Below are 19,010 nucleotides of genomic sequence, written 5' to 3'. Positions count from 1 at the left end.
AAATTTGGGAGAGAGTCTCACAGAAATGACACAAGATTTGGGCTGGAAATCATTAAAAGAAAGGTGTTTTTCGTTGCGACGGAATCTTCTCACGAAATTCCAATCACCAACTTTCTCCTTCGAATGCGAAAATACGAGGGCCGTTCAGAAAGTAACCTCCGGTTGATTTAAAAAAATACACCAAGTTAAATAAAAATATTTTAATATATACATCTTACAACTACATCTTTGCACTATTTTTCTACATAGTCTCCATAGCGATTTAGGCACTTATCGTATCTCTTCACAAGCTTTGAAATTCCTTCTGCATAAAAATCACCCGCTTGTGCCTGGAGCCAGCCTGTGACCGCATCTTTGAGCTCTTCGTCGTCATCAAACCGCTGTGACCCGAGCCATTTCTTCAAATGCATGAAGAGGTGATAATCACTTGGCGCCAGGTCTGGGCTGTAAGGTGGATGGTTGATAACGTCCCACTTGAAGGACTCAAGAAGGGCCGTTGTTCTGCGAGCAGAGTGAGGACGGGCGTTATCGTGCAAAAAAACGATACCGGAAGTCCGCATACCACGGCGTTTGTTCTGTATAGCCCGTCGTAACTTTTTTATTGTTTCACAGTACACGTCTTGATTAATGGTCGTACCACGTTCCATGAATTCAACCAACAACACCCCTTTGGCATCCCAAAACACCGTTGCCATCAGTTTTCTGGCAGAAAAATCTTGCGAGGCTTTTCTTGGTTTGGTAGGCGAATTTGAATGTGCCCACATCTTTGATTGTTCTTTTGTCTCAGGGTTCACGTACTTAATCCAGGTTTCGTCACCGGTCACGATTCTGTTTAACAATGGTTCTCCTTCGTCCTCATAACGTGACAGAAAGTCTAATGCAGAGGCCATTCTTTGAGTTTTGTGGTGGTCGGTAAGAATTTTGGGCACCCATCGTGCACAGAACTTACGGTAACCCAATCTTGCTGTCACTATCTCGTACAAGAGAGTCTTAGAAATCTGTGGAAAACCAGTAGACAACTCCGACGTTGAGAAACGTCGATTTTCACGAACTTTTGCATCAACTGTCTGAACGAGTTCGTCAGTCACCAATGATGGTCTACCACTCCTCTCTTCATCATGAACGTTTTCTCGTCCACTTTTAGATAAACGTACCCATTCACGGACAACTCCTTCACTTATAACTCTTGGTCCGTACACGGCACAAAGCTCACGAGGAATAGCTGCTGCAGAATATCCTTTGGCTGTAAAAAACCTTATGACAGCACGCACTTCACATTTGGCGGGGTTTTCTATTGCAGCACACATTTCAAACTGCCACAAAAACTAAACTAACGCAGGTACGACGTTCACTCGACCACGGCTTGATGCCGACTGACCTGTTGAGTGCGTGAACGCACAGATGGCGTCGCTACTCCCCCCACAACCCGCACTGTGACCAATCGGAGCTTACTTTCTGAACCGCCCTCGTATTTTGTTGACAGTTGACACCGACCTGCATAGGGAGAAACGATCACCACGATAAAATAAGGGAAATCAGAGCTCGTACGGAAATATATAGGTGTTCATTCTTTCTGCACGCTAAACGAAATTGGAATAATAGAGAATTTGGAAGGTGGTTGGATGAGCCCTCTGCCAGGCACGTGAATGTGATTTGAAGAGTATCCATGTAGATGTAGATGTAGATTATGATGATCGTTTCTCCCTATGTACGTCGGCGTCATAAAAATATTTTCGCATTCGAAGGAGAAAATTGGCGACTGAAATTTCGGGAGAAGATTCCGCCGAAACGAAAAACGCGTTTATTTTAATGATGTCCACCCCAAATCTTCTAAAATGACCGTGACATTCCCTCCATTATTTCTGGATAATAGAAAACGTGCTGCTCTTCTTTGAACTTCCTCGATATATTCCGTTAGTCCTATCTGGTAAGGATCTCATACCGTGCAACAGTACTCCAAAAGAGGACGGACAAACGTAGTGGAGACAGTGTTAGATATGTTACATTTTCTAAGTGTCCTGCCAATAAAACTTAGTCTTTGGTTTGCCTTCCCCCCAACATTTTCTGTGTGTTCTTTCCAATTTTAGTTGCTCGTAACTGTAATTCCTGGGTATTTAGTTGAATTTACGGCCTTCAGATTTGACTGATTTATCGTGTAAACGAAATTTGACGGAGTGTCCTTTTAGCACTTGTGCGCAAGGCTTCGCACTTTTCATTATTTAGGGTCATTTGCCAATTTTCGCATCATACAGATATTTATCCTAAGTCGTTTTCAGTTTATTTTCATCTTCTCGTCAGTGAGACGAAACACTTGAGAAAAATTGTAATGAGTGTCACGAAGGGCTCTGTCGGAGACAGGAAAGAAACGTAATTTCGATGGCAAAAGTCGACGTAACATTGTCGGGCCGTGTAGCAGCAAGAGTTGGCAACTAGCAGTGAGAGCGAATGCATAGACTGGGCTGAGGTCAACGGCTGTCTGATTACTAGTATCTTCAAAAAGCAGTGCTGCTGTGAGACAGTGAGCACCTGCTATTGGACGATAAACAACAGCATCATTTGAAAACAACCTAAGACGGCTGCTCGTCGTCTATATTGATAAGGAACAACAGAGGGCCTGCAACCCTACCTTGTGGAACGCCAGAAACCACTTCTGGTTTACTCGAAGACTTCCCATCAATTGTAACGAACAGTGTCATTTTAGGTTATAGAATCCAGTACATTGTCCTCGGTGGCGAAAATGGCTCTGAGCACTGTGGGACTTAACTTTTGAGGTCATCAGTCCCCTAGAACTTAGAAGTACTTAAACCTAACTAACCTGCCCGAAGCAGGATTCGAACCTACGACTGTAGCGGTCGCGCGGTTCCAGGCTGTAGCGCCTAGAACCGCTCGGCCACTTCGGCTGGCGGTCCTCGGTGGCGAGTGTTCATCAGACACAAAGGTATCGTCAGGAGCGCCCCAGGGAAGGGTGATAGGACCGCTATAATTCTATATATACATTAATGATTTGGTGGTGGATAACAATCTGTGGTTGTTTGCTGATGATGCTGTGGCGTACAGTAAGATGTCGAAGTTGAGTGACTGTAGGAGGATGAAAGATGACGTAGACAAAATTTCTAGTTGGTATGATGAGTGGCATCTCACTGTAAATGTAGAAAAAAGTATGTTGTTCTGGATGAGTAAGAGAAAGAACCTGGTGAATATTCGGATAGAGCGTTAGTAGAGTCCCGCTTGACACAACCACGTCGTTTAAATATCTCGGCAGAATATTGCAAAGCGATATGAAATGAAATGAGCATGTGAGGACTGTGATAGGGAAGCCGATTGGTCGACTGCGACTTATTGGGAGAATTCTAGGAAAGTGTGGTTCATGTATAATGGAGACCGCATATAGGACGCTAGTCCTTGAGTGCTTCTGTTTTCGATCCGTACCAGGTCGGATTAAGGGGGGTAGGACGTCAAACGGGCCGACTTGGAGCAGGAGAGGCATCACAGGACATTTTAATTTCCACTGTCTATACTTTTACAAATAAATTCATCAAACTTTGTCTGCATCACCTGGAAGGATTCAGGATTCACACCCATTGCAGTGGAAGTTCAAAAAAATAACAAAATAATTTTTTTTACGTGTAAATTTCATCATTTTTTCACTTACTAATTTCTGCATTTGTTGCTGTAGGTACACTTTTCTTCATAAGGTAGAGAGATTCTTCGATGAATTTTGCACAGCATACATACCGTACTCACAGGTGTATGAAACCCTAGAATTTATTTAATTTATGAAAAAACGAATGAACTATTATATTTTAAACTTCATGTTTAGAAAAAACACAAATTTTTATAGTTAATTACCTCAATTTTTACCACAGTTTTTAATAGATTTGGAAAATTCTAGAGTTTCATACACCTTTAAGTATGGTTTGTATGCTGTGCAAAATTCATCGAAGAATCTCTCTTACTTATGAAGAAAAGTGTACCTACAGCAACAAATGCTGCCATTAGTAAGTGAAAAAAATGAAGAAATTTCACATGTAAAAAAAAAAAATTATTTCGTATGTTTTCGAGCTTCCACTGCTAAGAGTGCGAATTCTGAATCCTTCCTGACCATGCTGACAAAGTTTTATGAATTTATTTGTAAGTATAGCCAGTGGAAATTAATATGTTCAGTGGTGCTTCTCCTGCTCCAAGTCGGCCCGTTTGACATCCTGTCCTCCTTAACGGAAGACATTGGAGCAGCTGAGAGACGAGCTGCTATATTTATTACTAGTAGGTTCGGACATCACGCAAGTGTTACGGCCGTGCTTCTGGAACTCAAATGAGAATCGCTGGAGGTAAGGCGACGTTCTTATCGAAGAACAGTATTGAGACAATTTAGAGAACCGGCTTTTGAAGCTGACTGCAGAACTATTCTGTTGCCTCCAACATGTATTGCGCAAAGGACAATGGAGATAAAATACGACAAATCACTGTTCATGCAGAGGCATACTGACAGCCGCTTTTGCCTCGCTCTGTTTGCTAGAGTAATAGAGAAGTGGCGGTACATACCGTGGACTGAATTGTGGAGTATCTATGCAGATGTAGACAAGGTTAGATATTCGGTGCTCTCTTATTGGTCATATTAAGAGGTCCTTGCTTGGACCCTCTCATAGAAATAAACTCAGTTTGAGCAGAAAATGTAATGACAATCATAAAAGTAAACTCAGTTAGAACAGAAAATGTAATAACAAACTCAAACGAGGTAAAACCAATGGTCTTTTATTAATGTTACACCTTGTAAAGCCAACATTTCCTGTGTAACTCCCTTAATCAATATCCCATGTTGTGTGTGTGTGTGTGAGAGAGAGAAGGATACTTGCGTAATTTCAGTATTGTAGCAATCGATAGCGACTGCTGGACAGACATGTAAGCGTGCTCCAAAGAGAGCAACAGCTAATCGAAACTTCAGGTCTTGGCCAAGCAGAGCTGAGTAAGGTTGGCAGTATCAGGGGAGCTTCTTTTAAGGTACTTTAGATGACTTCCGGGGCGAACAAAGAATGCTGGGTGAAGTGCTGTTCTAAAGCACTCTGGCAGCGGACTTCATGGTGAGTGGACGTGTTGGGTAACTCCGCTTAGAAAGCATGGCACGGTTGGTGAGTTCACCTTAAGTGAGCCGCAACGGTACTAACTCTTTTATTTCAGAGTTAGGAAATCAGGACAGGTTTTTAATTAAGATGCGTGTGTGAAATATTTAAGAATATTTCGAATATTTTGAAGATATCTTGTGAAGCTTTTTAATGGTAAATCTCTGAGCCGTGCTGCGCAAGAGCACGATGAAATGGTAAGACACAGCTGGTAAAGCTTAAGGTCAGGATATCTGAAATTAAGATGCTTGTGTGAGATACCATTCGTATTTTGAGATTGAATAGAATAGCACGTGTGAGTTACAGATTCATTGTGCACGAGCACCAAAGTGGCAAGAACAAGGTAAGTGTAATGTGTTTCCATGTTTTGTGAAATTGCCATATGTTCTGGGAATTCGTGTATCGTGAAAGAGGGGAATAGTATAAAAGTTCCTGGCAGATATAAAACTGTTCGCAGGAGAGCTTCTGTAAAGTTTGGAAGGTTGGAGACGAGGTACTACTGGCAGAAGTAAAGCAGTGAGGAGGGGTGAGTCGTGCTTGGGTAGCTCAGTTGGTAGAGCACTTGCTCGCGAAAGGCAAAGGTCCCGAGTTCGAGTGTCGGCGCGGTGCACAGTTTTAATTTGCCAGGAAGTTTCATATCTACATCTACATCCTGATGGTGTGTGGCGGAAATATCAGCGCACACTCCGCTGCAGAGTGAAAATCTCATTCTCAAGGTAATAGTAATCGCGATCCCGAGATTTAATTTCAGTAGTAGGCCAACACGTGGACTTGGTGGCCACGTGGTAGGCAAAGCGGACACACCAGGAACCGCGGTGTTGGCCGTCGAATGGCGCTAGCTGCGCAGCATTTGTGCACCGCCGCCGTCAGTGTCAGCCAGTTTGCCGTGGCATACGGAGCTCCATCGCAGTCTTTAACACTGGTAGCATGCCGCGACAGCGTGGACGTGAACCGTACGTGCAGTTGACGGACTTTGAGCGAGGGCGTATAGTGGGCATGCGGGAGGCCGGGTGGACGTACCGCCGAATTGCTCAACACGTGGGGCGTGAGGTCTCCACAGTACATCGATGTTGTCGCCAGTGGTCGGCGGAAGGTGCACGTGCCCGTCGACCTGGGACCGGACCGCAGCGACGCACGGATGCACGCCAAGACCGTAGGATCCTACGCAGTGCCGTAGGGGACCGCACCGCCACTTCCCAGCAAATTAGGGACACTGTTGCTCCTGGGGTATCGGCGAGGACCATTCGCAACCGTCTCCATGAAGCTGGGCTACGGTCCCGCACACCGTTAGGCCGTCTTCCGCTCACGCCCCAACATCGTGCAGCCCGCCTCCAGTGGTGTCGCGACAGGCGTGAATGGAGGGACGAATGGAGACGTGTCGTCTTCAGCGATGAGAGTCGCTTCTGCCTTGGTGCCAATGATGGTCGTATGCGTGTTTGGCGCCGTGCAGGTGAGCGCCACAATCAGGACTGCATACGACCGAGGCACACACGGCCAACACCCGGCATCATGGTGTGGGGAGGGATCTCCTACACTGGCCGTACACCACTGGCGATCGTCGAGGGGACACTGAATAGTGCACGGTACATCCAAAACGTCATCGAACCCATCGTTCTACCATTCCTAGACCGGCAAGGGAACTTGCTGTTCCAACAGGACAATGCACGTCCGCAGTGCCACCCAACGTGCTCTAGAAGGTGTAAGTCAACTACCCTGGCCAGCAAGATCTCCGGATCTGTCCCCCATTGAGCATGTTTGGGACTGGATGAAGCGTCGTCTCACGCGGTCTGCACGTCCAGCACGAACGCTGGTCCAACTGAGGCGCCAGGTGGAAATGGCATGGCAAGCCGTTCCACAGGACTACATCCAGCATCTCTACGATCGTCTCCATGGGAGAATAGCAGCCTGCATTGCTGCGAAAGGTGGATATACATTGTACTAGTGCCGACATTGTGCATGCTCTGTTGCCTGTGTCTATGTGCCTGTGGTTCTGTCAGTGTGATCATGTGATGTATCTGACCCCAGGAATGTGTCAATAAAATTTCCCCTTCCTGGGACAATGAATTCACGGTGTTCTTATTTCAATTTCCAGGAGTGTATATTGTAGGGCGATTTTAATAATCGTCATGTGGGAAATGTTTATGAAGGTTCCAGGTAACATGTGGTTTCGACCTTATAGTCCAGGGAATGTCACGTGCCTTTCGAGAATTAGCCTGTCTTATTATCGTTGTGAGTAGCGACAGCAATATTCCATTCTTGGACAGTTACTCTTGGTTAAGCTACACGTGCGGCTTCACAGATCCTAGTCGGCAGTTTGCTTAAGGAACCCTCTTAGCGTTCGACACTGAAAGGAGTTGGACTGCGAGGTAAGGTACCGCATTGTGCAGAACGGGAAATCCACCATCTTGGAGACGAACATAAAAGGGGCCCTCTAAGCTATGTGCAGCGGCTTGCTAGTGTGCGCAGCTTTCGGTCAGACCTCTGTTAATTTAGGATCGCGGAATGCACCTTAGCTCGGAACCTTGTAACCGAGTCCGGGTAGCGTTCGACTCTGCTGCATTACTTGTAACTTGTTCCACCGTACTTATCGTGAATCATGAAATAAAATCCGGTGTGCAGTAAATGTATGACTCTAGCACACAAGTACTAGCATGAATGTGAATACGTCCAATCCTCATCCTTTACCTAAGTAAATTATCCGTTGGTTTATAATTCTAAAGGCACCCATGAGATTGACATTATTATCGAGATGTTAAATGTTGCAATCAGTAAAATAAATTAATGTTTAACTCGCTGGTCTGCTATTATTCAAAAAAATTAAAATAGATTCCCGTATTTATAATGAGAATAAAAATCAGAGAAGTAATTATCAGAGAAAGAAAGAATGATAAATAAGCTAGAAGCGATAGAAGGAGAACTGTTTATTAACCCTACACATGACCAGGAATCTTTGTACTTGTTCCATCAACAAAGATATTTCCATGATACGAACCTTCCCCGTAACAGGAGCCTTTCAAATACAGGGTGTTTCAAAAATGACCGGTATATTTGAAACGGCAATAAAAACTAAACGAGCAGCGATAGAAATACACCGTTTGTTGCAATATGCTTGGGACAACAGTACATTTTCAGGCAGACAAACTTTCGAAATTACAGTAGTTACAATTTTCAACAACAGATGGCGCTGCGGTCTGGGAAACTCAATAGTACGATATTTACCACATATCCACCATGCGTAGCAATAATATGGCGTAGTCTCTGAATGAAATTACCCGAAACCTTTGACAACGTGTCTGGCGGAATGGCTTCACATGCAGATGAGATGTACTGTTTCAGCTGTTCAATTGTTTCTGGATTCTGGCGGTACACCTGGTCTTTCAAGTGTCCCCACAGAAAGAAGTCACAGGGGTTCATGTCTGGCGAATAGGGAGGCCAATCCACGCCGCCTCCTGTATGTTTCGGATAGCCCAAAGCAATCACACGATCATCGAAATATTCATTCAGGAAATTAAAGACGTCGGCCGTGCGATGTGGCCGGGCACCATCTTGCATAAACCACGAGGTGTTCGCAGTGTCGTCTAAGGCAGTTTGTACCGCCACAAATTCAGGAAGATTGTCCAGATAGCGTGATGCAGTAATTGTTTCGGATCTGAAAAATGGGCCAATGATTCCTTTGGAAGAAATGGCGGCCCAGACCAGTACTTTTTGAGGATGCAGGGACGATGGGACTGCAACATGGGGCTTTTCGGTTCCCCGTATGTGCCAGTTCTGTTTATTGACGAAGCCGTCCAGGTAAAAATAAGCTTCGTCAGTAAACCAAATGCTGCCCACATGCATATCGCTGTCATCAGTCCTGTGCACTATATCGTTAGCGAATGTCTCTCGTGCAGCAATGGTAGCGGCGCTGAGGGGCTGCCGCGTTTGAATTTTGTATGGATAGAGGTGTAAACTCTGGCGCATGAGACGATAGGTGGACGTTGGCGTCATTTGGACCGCAGCTGCAACACAGCGAACGGAAACCCGAGGCCGCTGTTGGATCACCTGCTGCACTAGCTGCGCGTTGCCCTCTGTGATTGCTGTACGCGGTCGCCCTACCTTTCCAGCACGTTCATCCGTCACGTTCCCAGTCCGTTGAAATTTTTCAAACAGATCCTTTATTGTATTGCTTTTCGGTCCTTTGGTTACATTAAACCTCCGTTGAAAACTTCGTCTTGTTGCAACAACACTGTGTTCTAGGCGGTGGAATTCCAACACCAGAAAAATCCTCTGTTCTAAGGAATAAACCATGTTGTCTACAGCACACTTGCACGTTGTGAACAGCACACGCTTACAGCAGAAAGACGACGTACAGAATGGCACACCCACAGACTGCATTGTCTTCTATATCTTTCACATCACTTGCAGCGCCATCTGTTGTTGAAAATTGTAACTACTGTAATTTCGAAAGTTTGTCCGCCTGAAAATGTACTGTTGTCCCAAGCATATTGCAACAAACGGTGTATTTCTATCGCTGCTCGTTTAGTTTTTATTGCCATTTCAAATATACCGGTCATTTTTGAAACACCCTGTATGTACAGGAATCTTTCAATATAAACAGAACGTGTTCAGTTAACAGTGACTGCAGATACTGACTTAAGTATGGGATAGCAGAAGGAAAAATGTTTTATTAAAATTGGGTCCACAAACGAGCTCAATTAGACGAAACTTAAGGGAAACGTTTACAGGTCAAGTACAATTACAAGGCAATATTTCCTGCTGAAGTTAGTGGCGTGTCCTAACCTCGAATTTGTAGTTATCTCTGAAATTGCTCGTTTCAGAATCCAAGCCTGCCGAAACTGTCGTATATTTCCTTCCTTCTCCGTTTTCACTGTTGTCGAAGACGTATCCTGTAATTCAACGACCTGTCATTTAACACACACTCAGGAACGGGGCCAACTGTAAGTAACGTATTTAAAAGCATTTTTACAAATACCCTCTTTCTTAATTTTAAGGAAACGGAAACTATTCCATTCTATATGTCAAAGAGTACAACAGAAATGATAATTTAATGGCATGAACAGGAGATACGAAGTAAGGTAGAATCTGCAAAATTTTTTGATAAACATACATAATAATAAAGTAGAAAAAAGACACATTTAAGCACTTTTGTTATATTAAGTGTTAGAAGAGGAAAATCAGTAAGTTGACATGCTTTGGTTACCTTCAGTCAGTAATCTGTTAGGTGGGTAGTATTACACAGTGAAACTTCATTAGGAAACGAAGTTTTCATTGTACTAAAGCGTCCCATAAGCATAATACATTTGCTAAATCCGTGTAAGAAGTTGAATATTTCCACTACAGCATCACCCTCCATTCTGTCTCACGAAAGGTATTAGCAGATAATCCATTAGAGCTTACAAGGAATAATGACATCAATGCTCATAATACTAGAGGGTTAAATGACCTTCAGTAGTCTTCATTAAAACTGATTTTAGTTCAAAAAGGGCTGAATAATAATGGTACCAAAATAGTAAGTTAAATAAACGTAATACACGTATGACGAGACACAGAGGAAGAGAACATTTTTAGATCAAGGGAAAGCTAAAATTTGCGGTTAAGTAAGCAACACTAATGACAAACAAACACACAGAGACGTACTCAGTAAGCAGGTTACAAATAACACTGTTCTACAAAAATAAACTTTTTTTCTATTTCTAATAAAAAATATTGTGATCCTAGCTGTATTTTGAGTGCTGAATTGAAAACTGTTTTTGGTTTTTTTCTGTCAGGGATAGTTTATGAGTAATCGCAATTTTATTTCTCTTTTCAGTTTCTGATATACTGCAGCAAACGTGAGGTGAAATTCGACAAACAAATGCCCATCTTTATGATGTTATAAGTTCATCACATTAATGGAGGGTGTGATCTAACATATAACACAGTAACCTATGTGTATACACTTTGAAGCATTTATTTGACATGAGAAATTACAGAAAATTGACAAACAATGAGCCACTGCCTTGTAATGCACATCACTTTTTTCTCTTGTATTGCGAATCTTTCTTCTCTCGAATGATATTCCAGCAATAATCTGCTAACATAGAAGGTACCCACTGCCCTTCATAGCGCCTTTCTATGGTAGAAATGTCTTTATGGAATCTTTCCCCATGTTCATCCGATACGTCACTACAACTCTCTGTGAAGTAGTCCAGATGAGAGTCCATCATATGTACCTTCAAAGACATATTGCACCCCAAATCCTGATATGCTTTGATCATATCCTTCACCATTGCTTTGTAGTTAGTAGCTCTTCTTCTTCCGAGGAAGTTTTCCGACACCATCTTGAAACATTCCCATGCGGTTTTTCCTTTATCAGTTAAACATGCTTCAAAATTTGCATCTTTCTGTAGATCCCTGATTTGTGAGCTCACAAATACACCTTCCTTTATTTTTGCAGCTGAAAGACGGGGGAATTTGGTAGCTAGATATGCAAACCCACAGCCTGTTGGATCCATGGCCTTCACGAATTGTTTCATCAGGCCAAGTTTGATGTGAAGCGGTGGAAGTAGTATATATTCAGGATCTACCAGACTTTCACGTTGTACATTCTTTTCGCCAACTTTCCATCTTCGCCTAGGCCATTTCTTTTTCACGAAGTGAGAATTTCGGTCTCGACTATCCCACTCGCAAAGAAAACAGGCATACTTTGCGTAGCCTTGTTGCTTTTCCAGTACCATAGCAATTACCTTGAAATCTGCACATATTTTCCATTTGTATTCATTCTATTTTAATGAATTTAGCATCCTTTGTACGAATTCGTAATTCTCTTTTGTCAAACTAGCGTAAGCTACTGGAACAGAGGGTATTTTATTTCCGTTATGGAGCAAAACACCCTTCAGACTTGTTTTCGATGCATCTGTGAAAAGTCTCCACTCCTGTGAAATATAAGTGAAGTTCAGCACTTTCATCAGGCCAGCAACGTCATTGCAAAATGTCAGTGCTTCGTCAGTTGAAAAATAAGAAATAAAGGCATGTCCTCTGTGCCTGAACACACTGATTTTAGTACTTTGGTGCAGTAGATTATACTCTTGTAATCTTGAACCAAGCAGCTGCGCCTTTTGTTTACTTAGTCCTAGATCACGTACTAAATCATTTAAATCTGCCTGTGTTAACAAATGTGGCGATGACTCACTTGTGCAGTGATATAAAGAATCATCATCTGTGATTTCTTCAGCACTACTTATTTCACTGTCACTCGGAATCTGACCTCGAGCTCTTGAAGGTACTGGAACGTTGTCCGAATGCCGCACTGGCATTCTCGCTGAAGGCAGATCTGGGTAAACAATGGTGCCTCTACGACTTTTTGTTTGTAAAACCCTGAATTTTTGTTAGGCAGAAATAACAATCAGTAACATGGTCCTTAGGCTCCCTCCACACCTTGGGAACAACAAACATCGCCACATTCTCTTTACCTTTCCACCACTGAATTAGTTTGCAGTAACATGTAGCACAACAGAAATGTGGTGCCCATTCTTTATCTTGGTCTCCTACCTCTACTCCAAAGTAATGTTTGTATGCTTTCTTTATGACTGAAGAAATTTACTTCCTATTTCTGGCAAAAGTGAACTTCCCACAGATGCAGCAGAAGTTGTCCGGCTTATATCAACGTCCACGACGACGTGGCATTTCTGCAAATTTAAAAATACCGCTTTGGTAATACACCTGTATTAACTTAATAGTAGGGAACTAGAGGAACGCTGATGTGTAAAAACAAGCAGTCGTTTTACCTTCAGCACCAGGCTCAATCAGTTTACACACTGGAACTAAAAAATTCAACCGTGCTCGGAAATACGACAGACAGTTACTTGTCAGCCAAAACACCCCCTCGTTAAGACTGACACAAACTGCGGCTAACACCACTGTTGTAAACTCGATGCACCTGCCCCTAGGAGGCGTGAAGCTTTACTGCCGAGGCAGCGACCGGCTGTCGCCGTTTGAGTTAATGATATGTTTCAGGTGGTCTTAGTGACATAGGTGTGGCGGGGGATAACCTAATGATGCCTGATTCTTCCCACCTGCTGTTGCACAAGAAATTATCACGTTCTATCACTACTGGATGCGGCAACATACCCGTATTTCTCTATAACGTCTCTGTGTTTGCCATGAATTGTGAATATACATTTATATACATATTACATAAAAAGTATCCCTGACAACGATATTTTGTTTACATATTTGAATTTCCCACGGTAAAATGGTCTAGAAGCACATACTTTAATATCAGAAATAGAACCCATGTCGAACAGTGTAACCAGTGTTGCGACATTGCGTCTTGTTTCGCGCCAGGAAATGCATAGTTTTGCAAAACAAAGTGCGGTTAGGTGAAAAGTAACAATGCCTAAGAAATGAATACGTCCAAAACGGGCAAGCAGACAGCATTTCCTAATGTGAGCGAAAAGCGAACGCAAAATATCGCAAATAATCAACATCTTCTGTAATGAACCTTGTAGAACTCCCTCATTCATCTAACGACCCCAGGTTCAAATATTTATCGAAGAGGAATGACCTATTAAAACAAGCCAGTCGACATTTACTGGTAGTGGTTCCAAAAACCTCACAAACATGAATCGAGCTGCACACAAACTGTATGGGTTACCTAAGCTTCATAACGAGACTCGTAGTGTTTTCAGTTACAGCATCTTGGCATAAAGTAGCCAACGACTTGGATTCAATCATTAAAACGAAAACGAAATGCATTCAAAATTTTAAATACCTGAGATATTAAACTTCCTGGCAGATTAAAACTGTGTGCGCGACCGAGACTCGAACTCGGGACCTTTGCCTTTCGAAGCAAGTGGTCTACCAACTGAGCTACCGAAGCACGACTCACGCCTGGTACCGACAGCTTTACTTCTGCCAGTATCTCGTCTCCTACCTTCCAAACTTTACAGAAGCTCTCCTGAGATATTGCATTAGTGAAAAAACTAAAAGATGTGCCCATTCCACCTAGCGTCAAACTAGTCTCATTTGCTGTTAGCAGTCTGTGTACCAATATTCCTGTTGGAGACGCTATGGAAATGTTAGCAGAATTGTTATATAAATCCAGAACAAGTCCAGTGGAGACAGAGGATATAAGACTGGCAACTGAGACATGCTTGAAGAAAAATTATTTCACGTTTGAACAGACTCTGTGCATTCAGTCGGATGTGTTAGCAGTGGAGTTCCTTCTGAGTCTCCTGCTAGTCGAAATGTTTATGGAGAATTTTGAAGAAACCTTACATGATAAAGAGCTCCTGAGGTCTAAAGTACAATACTGGACTAGGTATGTGGATGATGTATTGTGATTGTGGACAGCTACCACCCTAATTAAAAAAAACTGCAACAGTTAAATTCAGGACCACGTTAAACTTACGTTTACAATGGTGTGGGAATGAGATCTAATCATTTTCTTAAATCTTACCACTGACAGTACTAATCAAAACCGTTCGTCCTTCCTCGGGCATTGGGGTTTGTGTTGTCCATAGCGTAAGTTAGTTTGTTAGATTAAGTAGCGCGTAGGCTTAGGGACCGATGACCTATGTAGTTTGGTCCTGTAAGACTTTACCACTAATTTCCAAAGAGCAGATTATTATTACGCAGAGAATGTGAGCGAATGTCTCGAAAACGGCGAAGCTGGTCGAATGCTCACATGCTACTGTCGTGAGCGTCTATGGAAAGAGGTAGAGGACAGTGAAACTACCACTAGACGCTAACTGGTTGGACGTCCATGACTATTTACATAACATGGGTAGGAGACTTGTCTGCTCTGTAAAGTACGAGGGCAGTTCAATAAGTAATGCAACACATTTTTTTTCTCGGCCAATTTTGGTTGAAAAAACCGGAAATTTCTTGTGGAATATTTTCAAACATTCCCGCTTCGTCTCGTATAGTTTCATTGACTTCCGACAGGTGGCAGCGCTGTACGGAGCTGTTAAAATGGCGTCTGTAACGGATGTGCATTGCAAACAACGGGCAGTGATCGAGTTTCTTTTGGCGGAAAACCAGGGCATCTCGGATATTCATAGGCGCTTGCAGAATGTCTACGGTGATCTGGCAGTGGACAAAAGCACGGTGAGTCGTTGGGCAAAGCGTGTGTCATCATCGCCGCAAGGTCAAGCATGACTGATCTCCCGCGTGCGGGCCGGCCGTGCACAGCTGTGACTCCTGCAATGGCGGAGCGTGCGAACACACTCGTTCGAGATGATCGACGGATCACCATCAAACAACTCAGTGCTCAACTTGACATCTCTGTTGGTAGTGCTGTCACAGTTGTTCACCAGTTGGGATATTCAAAGGTTTGTTCCCGCTGGGTCCCTCGTTGTCTAACCGAACACCATAAAGAGCAAAGGACAACCATCTGTGCGGAATTGCTTGCTCGTCATGTGGCTGAGGGTGACAATTTCTTGTCAAAGATTGTTATAGGCGATGAAACATGGGTTCATCACTTCGAACCTGAAACAAAACGGCAATCAATGGAGTGGCGCCACACCAACTCCTCCACCAAGAAAAAGTTTAAAGCCATACCCTCAGCCGGTAAAGTCATGGTTACAGTCTTCTGGGACGCTGAAGGGGTTATTCTGTTCGATGTCCTTCCCCATGGTCAAACGATCTACTCTGAAGTGTATTGTGCTACTCTTCAGAAATTAAAGAAACGACTTCAGCGTGTTCGTAGGCACAAAAATCTGAACGAACTTCTCCTTCCTCATGACAACACAAGACCTCACACAAGTCTTCGCACCCGAGAGGAGCTCACAAAACTTCAGTGGACTGTTCTTCCTCATGCACCCTACAGCCCCGATCTCGCACCGTCGGATTTCCATATGTTCGGCCCAATGAAGGACGCAATCCGTGGGAGGCACTACGCGGATGATGAAGAAGTTATTGATGCAGTACGACGTTGGCTCCGACATCGACCAGTGGAATGGTACCGTGCAGGCATACAGGCCCTCATTTCAAGGTGGCGTAAGGCCGTAGCATTGAATGGAGATTACGTTGAAAAATAGTGTTGTGTAGCTAAAAGATTGGGGAATAACCTGGTGTATTTCAATGCTGAATAAAACAACCCCTGTTTCAGAAAAAAAATGTGTTGCATTACTTATTGAACTGCCCTCGTAGAATAGATTGTGATCTGTGGCATCTCTACCGAAAGAGCACATTGCTGTTTCACGCACATCGTAAATTGTTGAACATGGATCTCCACTGCAGACTATCCCTACATGCTCACATGCTGACCCAATTACGATTGCAGTGGACACGAGACCATCGGAATTCTACCGTTGATCAATGGAAACGTGTCTTCAGATGAATCACATTTTTGCTGTGCTAGGTCGATGTCGTCTCCACGGACGCCGTAATCGTGAAGAATGGCGACTCGAAACGTGCAACTGCCCATGGATCCAGATTGGTGGGAGCAGTATTGCGCTGTGGGAGACATTCTCCTGCGCTTGCATGGCACCTGTGGCAGTAATAGAAGATACGCTGACAGCTGCCAACCACCTGCATCAGTTCATGCTTGATGTCTTCCCCGACGGCGATTCATCTTTCAGCAGCATATTTGTCCGTGTCTCGGAGCCAGAACCGTGCTACGGCAGTTTGAGGAGTATTATAGTGAATGGACTCACGTTGATGTCTTGGCGACCAAATTCGCCTGATATAAATCCTGTGGAACCCACCTGGATCGCTATCGGGTGCCATTAACGCGTTCGAAAATCAGTGGGCCGTAATTTACGCGAATTACATGACCTCCGAAAACCTACCAACAAATTGTCAGGTCTCTGGTATGCAGGATCAGTGATTTATTTCGTTCCAAAGATGGATAAACAAGGTATCAAGCAGGTAGTCATAACGTTTTGGCTCTTCAGAGTATACTTCACTGAGCTTCGTTTTGTAATATTCGAAAAAAAAAGAAAAAAGACTTTTCACCAACTTCTGTAGCCTATTCATAACACTACAATGAAAGCGTACACAATAAACTGCTAAGTAGCGCAGCACAGCGGAAAGGCAGGCAGGCAACGACGACACCTCTAGCCTGCTTGATATGGGCATAGCGTGGATTGGCAGTTTGACCGTTCTGCTGATAACCACAAGGACGGGCAGGTTAAAACTGTACAAATCTAGAATTTTGTAACAGAACTATACATGACAATGTCAGAATCATCCCTCTGCATTTATGTCACTCAGGACATCCTTTGCGATTTGTATTTCAGTTTCACCAGTGCACTGTTCCTCAGTGCCCAGTACATCACTACCGCTTGGAGTTAATACACTCCTCGCCATTAAAATTGATACACTAAGAATAAATGCAGACGATAAACGGGTATTCATTCGACAAATACACTCCTGGAAATGGAAAACAGAACACATTGACACCGGTGTGTCAGACCCACCATACTTGCTCCGGACACTGCGAGAGGGCTGTACAAGCAATGATCACACGCACGGCACAGCGGACACACCAGGAACCGCGGTGTTGGCCGTCGAATGGCGCTAGCTGCGCAGCATTTGTGCACCGCCGCCGTCAGTGTCAGCCAGTTTGCCGTGGCATACGGAGCTCCATCGCAGTCTTTAACACTGATAGCATGCCGCGACAGCGTGGACGTGAACCGTATGTGCAGTTGCCGGACTTTGAGCGAGGGCGTATAGTGGGCATGCGGGAGGCCGGGTGGACGTACCGCCGAATTGCTCAACACGTGGGGCGTGAGGTCTCCACAGTACATCGATGTTGTCGCCAGTGGTCGGCGGAAGGTGCACGTGCCCGTCGACCTGGGACCGGACCGCAGCGACGCACGGATGCACGCCAAGACCGTAGGATCCTACGCAGTGCCGTAGGGAACCGCACCGCCACTTCCCAGCAAATTAGGGACACTGTTGCTCCTGGGGTATCGGCGAGGACCATTCGCAACCGTCTCCATGAAGCTGGGCTACGGTCCCGCACACCGTTAGGCCGTCTTCCGCTCACGCCCCAACATCGTGCAGCCCGCCTCCAGTGGTGTCGCGACAGGCGTGAATGGAGGGACGAATGGAGACGTGTCGTCTTCAGCGATGAGAGTCGCTTCCGCTTTGGTGCCAATGATGGTCGTATGCGTGTTTGGCGCCGTGTAGGTGAGCGCCACAATCAGGACTGCATACGACCGAGGCACACAGGGCCAACACCCGGCATCATGGTGTGGGGAGCGATCTCCTACACTGGCCGTACACCACTGGCGATCGTCGAGGGGACACTGAATAGTGCACGGTACATCCAAACCGTCATCGGACCCATCGTTCTACCATTCCTAGACCGGCAAGGGAACATGCTGTTCCAACAGGACAATTCACGTCCGCATGTATCCCGTGCCACCCAACGTGCTCTAGAAGGTGTAAGTCAACTACCCTGGCCAGCAAGATCTCCGGATCTGTCCCCCATTGAGCATGTTTGGGACTGGATGAAGCGTCGTCTCACGCGGTCTGCACGTCCAGCACGAACGCTGGTCCAACTGAGGCGCCAGGTGGAAATGGCATGGCAAGCCGTTTCACAGGACTACATCCAGCATCTCTACGATCGTCTCCATGGGAGAATAGCAGCCTGCATTGCTGCGAAAGGTGGATATACACTGTACTAGTGCCGACATTGTGCATGCTCTGTTGCCTGTGTCTATGTGCCTGTGGTTCTGTCAGTGTGATCATGTGATGTATCTGACCCCAGGAATGTGTCAATAAAGTTTCCCCTTCCTGGGACAATGAATTCACGGTGTTCTTATTTCAATTTCCAGGAGTGTATATTACACTAGAACTGACATGTGATTACATTTTGACGCAATTTGGGTGGATAGATCCTGAAAAATCAGTATCCAGAACAAACACCTCTCGCCGTAATGAAGTCCTTGATATGGCTGG

The sequence above is a fragment of the Schistocerca serialis genome, chromosome 12 (assembly GCF_023864345.2).
Source record: "Schistocerca serialis cubense isolate TAMUIC-IGC-003099 chromosome 12, iqSchSeri2.2, whole genome shotgun sequence".
NCBI classification, from domain to species: Eukaryota; Metazoa; Arthropoda; class Insecta; order Orthoptera; family Acrididae; genus Schistocerca; species Schistocerca serialis.
The sequence above is the reverse complement of the archived record's forward strand: the minus strand, read 5'-3'. Positions refer to the sequence as shown.